The sequence below is a fragment of the Mobula hypostoma genome, chromosome 22 (genome assembly GCF_963921235.1).
Source record: "Mobula hypostoma chromosome 22, sMobHyp1.1, whole genome shotgun sequence".
Classification (NCBI taxonomy): domain Eukaryota; kingdom Metazoa; phylum Chordata; class Chondrichthyes; order Myliobatiformes; family Myliobatidae; genus Mobula; species Mobula hypostoma.
This window is the reverse complement of record NC_086118.1, coordinates 52,973,508-52,983,334: the sequence shown is the minus strand read 5'-3', so window position 1 is coordinate 52,983,334 and position 9,827 is coordinate 52,973,508.

The window sequence follows — 9,827 nt, the reverse complement described above, 5'->3', positions numbered from 1 at the left end:
CTCAGCATTATCCCTTTGCTTTTATAATCTAATCCCCTTGAAATAAATGCCAACATTGCATTTGGCTTCTTTACCACAGACTCAACCTAAATTTTACTTTGACTTTGACTTGAGCAAGGAAGCGCTACTACTTGCAAGTTTGTCTCAAAGACACACTATTCGAACTTTGGAATATGCTGTGGCTCCTTTATCATTACTGGGTCTAAACACTAGAGCCTCCTTAACAAGTATAAAAGTATCACTAAAACATTGCAGCAGTTCAAGACAGCCTTTCACCGCTGTCTACTCAACTGGGATTTTTAGAGATAGACAATAACTGCTTACTACAATAGCGATCTGCAGTTCCCTAAAACTGAACTATTAAATTATTCATTTATTCATAGATTATCTATTTATAATTAATAAATTATTTATTCATAAAGTGCTACAGAATAGAAGGCTATTCAGCCCATCTAGTCTGTGCCAAACTGTTATTCTGCCTAATCCCATCCACCTGCACCTGGAATGTAGCCTTCCATATCCCTCCCATCCATATATTTATCCAAATCTGAACCCACATTCACCACTTCTGCTGGCAGCTTGTTCCATACTCGCACCACCTTCTGAATGAAGAAGTTCCCCCTCCGGTTCCGCTTAAATATTTCACCTTTCACCCTTAACCTATGACCTCTGTGCAAAAGCCTACACGCATTTACCCTATCCATACCTCTCAATATTGTATAGATCTGTCAAATCTCCCCTCATTCTCCCACGCTCCAGGGAATAAACTCCTAACCTAGTCAACCTTTCTCTGTAACTCAGGTCAAGTCCTGACAACATTATTATAAATTTTCTCCGTGGCCTTTCAATCTTATTGATGTTTTCCCTATATGTAGGTGACCAAAACTGCACACGATACTTCAAATTCGGCACCACCAACCTCTAATACATCTTCGACATAACACCCCAACTCCTGTACTCAGCACTCTGATTTATGAGGGCCATGATGCAAAAAGTTCTCTTTAAAACCCTATCTACCTGTAACATCACTTCCAGGGAATTACGGATCTGTATTCCCAGATCACCCCTCTGCAATATATTGGAATTCTACAGAAGGAATGAGTTTCCAAATTGTTATTTCTAAAGACCAGCAGAGGGCACACATGTACCTCCGACAGAACTGCAGCAAATAAATCTGAAAATGTAGCAATTAATATTTCGAATGTTTTAAACAGGAAATAATTTTTTTTTTCATTTTTGAACTTTTCCTTTCCTGAAGGAGTATTCTGCCTAATTATGTTGTTGGAAACACCTCTGTCAGTTGTCCTATATGAATGTGCTTCATGTGATTAAAGGCAGGCAATTGTAAAATTTTTAACTAAAGGTGTAGCTATGGGCACCCGTATGGGTCCTAGCTATGCCTGCCTTTTTGTTGGGTTTGTGGAACAATCTATGTTCCGTGCCTATTCTGGTATCTGTCCCCCACTTTTCCTTCGCTACATCGACGACTGCATTGGCGCTGCTTCCTGCACGCATGCAGAACTCGTTGACTTTATTAACTTTGCCTCCAACTTTCACCCTGCCCTCAAGTTTACCTGGTCCATTTCCGACACCTCCCTCCCCTTTCTAGATCTTTCTGTCTCTGTCTCTGGAGACAGCTTATCCACTGATGTCTACTATAAGCCTACTGACTCTCACAGCTATCTGGACTATTCTTCTTCTCACCCTGTCTCTTGCAAAAACGCCATCCCCTTCTCGCAATTCCTCCGTCTCCGCCGCATCGACCCTCAGGATGAGGCTTTTCATTCTAGGACGAGGGAGATGTCTTCATTTTTTAAAGAAAGGGGCTTCCCTTCCTCCACTATCAACTCTGCTCTTAAACGCATCTCCCCCATTTCACGTACATCTGCTCTCACTCCATCCTCCCACCGCCCCACTAGGAATAGGGTTCCCCTGGTCCTCACCTACCACCCCACCAGCCTCCGGGTCCAACATATTATTCTCCGTAACTTCCGCCACCTCCAACAGGATCCCACCACTAAGCACATCTTTCCCTCCCCCCCTCTCTCTGCATTCCACAGGGATTGCTCCCTACAGAACTCCCTTGTCCATTCGTCCCCCCCATCCCTCCCCACTGATCTCCCTCCTGGCACTTATCCGTGTAAGCGGAACAAGTGCTACACATGCCCTTACACTTCCTCCCTTACCACCATTCAGGGCCCCAAACAGTCCTTCCAGGTGAGGCATCACTTCACCTGTGAGTCAACTGGGGTGATATACTGCGTCCGGTGCTCCCGATGTGGCCTTTTATATGTTGGTGAGACCCGACGCAGACTGGGAGACCGCTTTGCTGAACATCTACGCTCTGTCCGCCAGAGAAAGCAGGATCTCCCAGTGGCCACATATTTTAATTCCACATCCCATTCCCATTCTGACATGTCTATCCACGGCCTCCTCTACTGTAAAGATGAAGCCAAGCCACACTCAGGTTGGAGGAACAACACCTTATATTCCGTCTGGGTAGCCTCCAACCTGATGGCATGAACATCGACTTCTCTAACTTCCGCTAAGGCCCCACCTCCCCCTCATACCCCATCTGTTACTCATTTTTATGCACACATTCTTTCTCTCACTGTCTTTTTTCTCCCTCTGTCCCTCTGAATATACCTCTTGCCCATCCTCTGGGTCACCCCCCCCTTGTCTTTCTTCCCGGACCTCCTGTCCCATGATCCTCTCGTATCCCCTTTTGCCTATCACCTGTCCAGCTCTTGGCTCCATCCCTCCCCCTCCTGTCTTCTCCTATCATTTTGGATCTCCCCCTCCCCCTCCCACTTTCAAATCCCTTACTCACTCTTCCTTCAGTTAGTCCTGACGAAGGGTCTCGGCCTGAAACATCGACTGCACCTCTTCCTACAGATGCTGCCTGGCCTGCTGCGTTCACCAGCAACTTTGATGTATGTTGCTTGAATTTCCAGCATCTGCAGAATTCCTGTTGTTAGGCAATTGTAAATGTGGTGGCTTAACAGTTAAACCAGTTGAGTCTTTTCTAGTTGTCCATACATGTGCGCATTCCACTAAGAATTAAGTGATTAGGACCCAGATTCCTAATTTATTTCTCTGGGATTATGTTCCTGTTTTTTTTTGCCATATGAAGGGATATTTAGTAGACTGGACCTGTACTCTCTAGGGTTTAGGAGAATGAGAGGAAATTGCATTGAAACTTAAAAAAAAATTATTATGAGGCTTGACAGTGTGGTTATATTTTTATTATTTGGAGACTCAGTACGGTAGTTGGCCCTTCCCGTCCAACGTGCCTGTGCTGCCCAGTTAACCCATGGAACCAATTAACTTAGTAAACGTATGCACCTTAGGAATGTGGGAGGAAACCAGAGCACCCGGAGGGGACCTATGCAGTCATGGGGAGAACATACAGAGTTTTTACTGGCAGCAGCGGAATTGAAACTGCGTCTCTGATGCTGTAATAGCATCATTCTGAATCAGGGCTCTGGAACCTGAGATAATTGAATTAGATCAAGAGAGATTTCTTCAATCAGTGAATTCTGTACCCTAGAGAGCAATGGTGGCTCCTCCATTCAGTTCATTCAAAATAGAGGTTGATACGTTTCTGAATATTAAGGGAATTGAGGGTTAAGGTGATAATGCAGGGAGTGGAGGTGTTGGATTAAGTTGTAGAATTGTTATTTTTCTTGTAGTTTAACTGCGGTGTCAAAATCGTTGTTGTGACGTGTCTAGTGTGGTAGTGTAGTGGGTAGTGCTTGTCGCTCTCACTTTCAGCTTCCACCACTGGCTAGCAGTCTCGCGAAAAGGAGAGCTGAATATTTAAGTCTCTCCCTGCCAGTACATAGCCTATCCAACAGCAAGCCTCATGCAGTTCCTCCTCACTGGCAATGCACGACAACTGAACTCCTTTCAGACTCAGGCTGAACTACAGAGGACAGTGAGGAGGTCTGGCCCCTGCACACGCAGCATGCAGGCCCACCGGTGTGTGGCCATGCCCTGATGCTCGTGAATCAGACCCTCAGCTGAGGGTAAATAGCCACACTGCCTTGTGGGCAGCCTTGGGAGAGATGAAGGCAACACAAAGAGCAAATCCAGAGTGGAGCCCCTAAGGCGGCTGGACATCATTGAACATCCTTCCGGCAGCTCCTATAGCCAAACTGGTACCAAACATATTGCTTCATAAGCTTTCCTTTGGACTACATTGGTGATGTCGAGAGGGGGGATCTTGATGACTGGGCATCTCAGGATCTCCATATCTTCCACCCAGGCTTGTGATGATGATGATCCTCCCTTGGAGGGTCAGACACCCTGAGCCAATAGGCTGGTCATGGACTTATTTCCTGGCATAATTTACATATTCACATATTACTATTTATGGTTTTATTACTATTTAATTATTTGTGGTACAACTGTAACGAAGACCAATTTCCCCCGGGATCAATAAAGTATGACTATGACTATGGCTATGACTATGATGATGATCACCCATTCTCCTTTGAGACAGTTGGATGCCAACCAACCAACTTCCCTATGATTGCTTGTACTTTTATATAATCACCTACAGTATATACATATAATTGTTTAGTGAATTTTCCAGGAAGTAGAGTACAGTTGTCTCTATATTTTTCTAGAAACTCTTTAGTTTCAGTAGCAGGTGTCACATTACTTGAATCTGGCTGTTTTATTGGTTCGCAAACACGAGGAAATCTGCAGATGCTGGAATTGATGAAGGGTCTTGGCCCAAAACGTCGACTGTACCACTTCCTAGAGATGCTGCCTAGCCTGCTGCGTTCACCAGCAACTTTTATGTGTGTTGCTTGTTTTATTGGTTAACTGTTATCAATGGAATTTCTGTTACCTTTAATCTGGAATGAGAAGACCACAACTACTTACTAGTTTACTCTTTGTTTCTCTCAACACTTCTTCTCATTTGCTCTTGTAACACTTAATAAAATGGCTGTAAGCAACGAGTTTTATAACTCATTCTTGACTTCTGAAGAACCTTTGGATCGCAAACCCATCCCCATTTCATCTTTTTTTTAATGATTGGAACAGCTTTGAGGCTACACCAATTCTCATACCCAACCTACTACTGAAGAAGGCTCCACTATGACCATGGACTGAAGCTGAGACCTTCTTTGTATTTTGTTAACTGCTGCCTTTGATAACAGCATTAACAGAAATCAGAATTATTTTTCTATTCAGGGTTCCAGGATGAACGCTGGGCGCCCTCCCAAGACTATGGTCAACACGCTCCTGGAAGACAGCGGCGTGGCTAATGTAGGTGAACTGAACACACTGAGGAGGGAGAGGGAGAAGTGGAGAGTCCGTCATCGTGCCAGACGCCGGCCCCCTAGGCCTGAGTCGACATAGTAGTAGTTTATCTACTGTTTGGGGGTAGCATGATAGTGTAACAATTAGTCAAATTCCTTTAATGCGCCAACGATAATCAATCAGGATTCAATTCCTGCCACTGTCTGTATGGAGTTTGTATGTTCTCCCCGTGACAGCGTGGGTTTCCTCTGGGTGCTCCAGTTTCCTCCCACATTCCACAGATGTACAATTAGCATTAATGAGTTGTGTGGTCATCCTATTTCTATTATGTACAAGGCATTGGTGAGGCCAAATTTGGAGTATTGTCTACAGCTCTGGTCACCGAGTTATAGGAAAGATGTCAACAAAATAGAGAGAGCACAGAGAAGATTTACTAGAATGCTACCTGGGTTTCATCACCTAAGTTACAGAGAAAGGTTGAACAAGTTGTGTCTTTTATTCTTTGGAGCGTAGATGGTTAAGGGGGGACTTGATAGAGGTATTTAAAGTTATGAGGGCGATAGATAGAGTTGACATGGATAGGCTTTTTCCATTGAGAGTGGGGGAGATTCAAACAAGAGGACATGAGAGTTAAAGGGCAAAAGTTTAGGGGTAACATGAGGGGGAACTTCTTTACTCAGAGAGTGGTAGCTGTGTGGAACGAGCTTCCAGCAGAAGTGGTTGAGGCAGGTTTGATGTTGTCATTTAAAGTTAAATTGGACAGCTATATGGACAGGAAAGGAATGGAGGGTTATGGGCTGAATGCAGGTCGGTGGGACTCGGTGAGGGTAAGCGTTCAGCATGGACTAGAAGGGCCGAGATGGCCTGTTCCCATGCTGTAATTGTAATATGGTTATATTTTGACACCAGAAGCACGCCAACACTTGCGCGCTTCTCCCGGCATAATCCTCACTGATTTAATTGATTTGATTCAAACAATGCATATCACTGTATGCTTTGGTGTAAATGTGAAAACACCTAAATAAGGAGAGGAGATTCTCAACTAATGAAATATTTGAAGGAGATAATGTATCAGTAGTTTAAATGTATAATGGAATTGTAGAATCTCAGAACTAATGAAACTTCCCAAATGGGAGAAGAGAAAAAAAAGTCCCTCATCATAAAGAATATTTTCTTTACAAAAGCAAAGAAATCATCATGATTTCTTTTGACATAATTGGCATCATATAATATGTGCAACTAATTATGCTTTTCAGTAAGGCTTTAAATTACGTCTTCCAATATACTCCTTCTTAGATTGTCAGCTGTGGTTTAGTTAGCCACATTCTTGCCTCTGAGTTGGATTACTGTAGGTTGTCCAGATGTGAGCATAAAAACTGAGGTTGACATGAGTCCAATTCTGTGGGAGGGCTTCATCAAGAGTGCTGTCTTTTGGATGAGACATTGAACTAGGGCCTTGTCTGCTCTCTTGAACCAGTGGTTTGGATTTGTCTCTGGAATGAGGACATATAATAAAGGAGGATAAAATTGCGAAGTGAGACAACTCATCCAATTCCTAGTCTATCAACATTCCATAAAGCATGCAATTTTTATTACATAAGATGAACATTAAAATATTTTTGTGCATTAGTAATGTAGAATCAGAGTTTTTACTGATATTGGTAGTGTTGAGGGATTTGCATTGCAGAAATACATCACCCAAAAACACTGACTGATGGGGAAATATGCCAAATTAGACAGGTGTTGATGCTAATTTGTTGCAAAGACAGGGTGATGTAGCTTTAATGTGCTTGGGCATAATAATTATCAGGTTTGCATGGACACTGGTTGTGCTTGTCTTCTTTTTTGGTAATGTGGAACAACCCTTATTCCAAGTCTACTTGGGCCCACCTCCTCCAAAACTTTTCTTCCTCTCCATTGGGGAAACCAAGCGTAGACCAGGTGAACATTTTGCAGAACATCTGAACTTTGTCCAGCTGGCCATCTTGTGGTTCCAACTGCATCCCATTAAACTCTGCATCCCACTCTAACACTGGTCTGCCTGTCCTCGACATTCTTTATTGCTATGGGGAAGCAACACACACAAATTCAAAGAAAAGCTTCTATTCTGTTTGGGTTGTTTACAATTTCAGTGCTTTCTTCACATTCACATTTAACTGTCTACCTAGATTTCTTCTCCCTTTAGATCATAAGACATAGGAGTAGAATTAGGTAATTTGGCCCAATGAGTCAGCTCTGCCATTCAAGCATGGCTGATTTAATTTCCTTCTCAAACCCATTCTCCGGCCTTCTCCCTGTAACCTCTGATTGTCTTCCTCATCAAAAACCTATCAACCTCCACTGTAAATACTTGGCCTCCACATCCAACTGTGGCAATGAATTCCACACATTCATCACCCTCTGACAGAAGAAATTCCTCCTCATCTCTTTTCTGAAGGGACACCCTCCTATCCAGAGGCTGTGCCCTCTGGTTCTGGACTCTTTCACTATTAGAAATATGCTTTCTACATTCACTCTTTCAATATTCAGTAGGTTTCAATGAGATTCCTCCACCAGTCATTCTTCTAAGCTCCAGAAGACACAAAGCCTTCAAACATTCCTCATACATTAACCATTTAATTCCCAAGATCATTCTCGGGAATGTCCTGTAGACCATCTCCAATGCCAGCACGTCCTTTCTTAGATATGGGTCCCAAATACTCACAATAATCTAAATTCCCAATATTCACACATGTGATGTGTTGTGGGAAGGCATCTTTCTGATCGCCTCCCTATAATTGGCTCCATCTGCCCATCACTGTTTGTCTATCTGGCTCCCTTATTACCTACCATCCTTTGTTCCACCAACCCCTTCCCCATCTGGTTCCATCTGCCCATTATCCCCTCTGCATCTGATTTCACCTATTAGCTACCAGTTCCCTCTCTGCAGTTATAATCTGTTCCCTCTCAGTCCTGATGCAGAGTCTTGACCTGAAACAATGACTTACATCTTTTGCTTCCAAAGATGATGCTTGACCCTCTGAGTTCTTCCAGCATTATGGTTTTCAATCCAGATTCCAGCATCTCCAGTGTCTTTTGTCTTTTTAATTATCAGGCTCGTGCCCAATGACACATGATGTGTCACAGAATATAAATATTGTGGGAAGGCACTTTTCAAGATCAAAACTCCTTTAAGAGGCTGAACAACACACACAAAATACTGGAGGGACTTAGCAGGTCAGGCAGCATCTATGGAAATGAATAAAAAGTTGACCTTTTGTGCCGAGGCTCTTCATCAGGACTGGAAAAGAAGGGGGGAGAAACCAGAATAAGAAGGTTGGGAGAGGGGAATGAGTAACAGTTTGAAGGTGAAGCCGGGTGGATGGGGGAGAAGGGATGAAGTAAGAAACTGGGAGGTGATAGGTGGAAGAAGTAAAGGGCTGGAGAAAAAGGAAACTGCTGGGAGAGGAAGTGGACTCCATATGAGAAAGGGAAGGAGAATAGGCACTAGGGGAGGTGATGGGCAGGTGAGAAGAAGTAAGAAGGAGGCCAGAATGGGGAATCCTTTAACAGGCTTAATTCTTGCATACATCCTTGCAGTCACGTTGCAAGCATAACTGGTCAAAGTGTAAACCCAGGTCAACTACCCATTCTCAGGTGAGGACATTGCATGACATAAGAATATTCAAGAATAGAGAATGGGACAAGGAATATACTTATATGTTGGCTTTTCCTCAAAAACAAAAATAAAATCAGAATTAGAATCAGGTTTATTATCACCGGCATGTGACATGGAATTTATTCACTTAGCAGCAGCAGCTCAATGCAATACATAAACTAGCAGAGGGAGAGAAAAAAAATAAATTAAATAAAACATTATAAATAAACAAATCAATTACGTATATTGAATAATTATTAAAAAATGTGTAAAAACAGAAATACTGTGTATTAAAAAAAAGTGAGGTAGTGTTCAAAGCTTCAAAGCCCATTTAGAAATCGGATGGCAGAGGGGAAGGAGCCGTTCCTGAATTGCCGAGGGTGTGCCTTCAGGTTTCTGTATCTCCTCCCTGATGGTAACAGTGAGAAAAGGGCATGCCCTGGGTGCTGGAGGTCTTTAATAATGGACACTGCCTTTCTGAGAAACCGCTTCCTAAAGATGTCCTGGATACTTTGTAGGCTTGTACCCAAGGTGGAGCTGACTAGATTTACAAAAATCGCAAGTTTGTTAGAAGTACTCTCTGGGATGATTAAAAGCCGTTTTTGTTTCATTTTCCCCCCATGTTAACAATTTCCTGAATGCTGTAAGTGAAACAACCCCTGTTGTCAAGATGAATTGAAGTGCAGAGCATGATGGGACGATTAAATGCGCTCAAACTAATCACCAGAATATAAAAAAATTCTACAATGCCTATTTTGCAGAAAATTAGCATTGTAAAAAGGTCGTAAATTTGTAACTCACGGTAACAAGAAACTAGAGAGGAAAAAAAACCCTACAAATTCATCAAAATCTACGTTTGTAAATAAAACTTTAATGTCAATGGAGGTATTAAAAAATTCCATTTGAGATTCAAAGT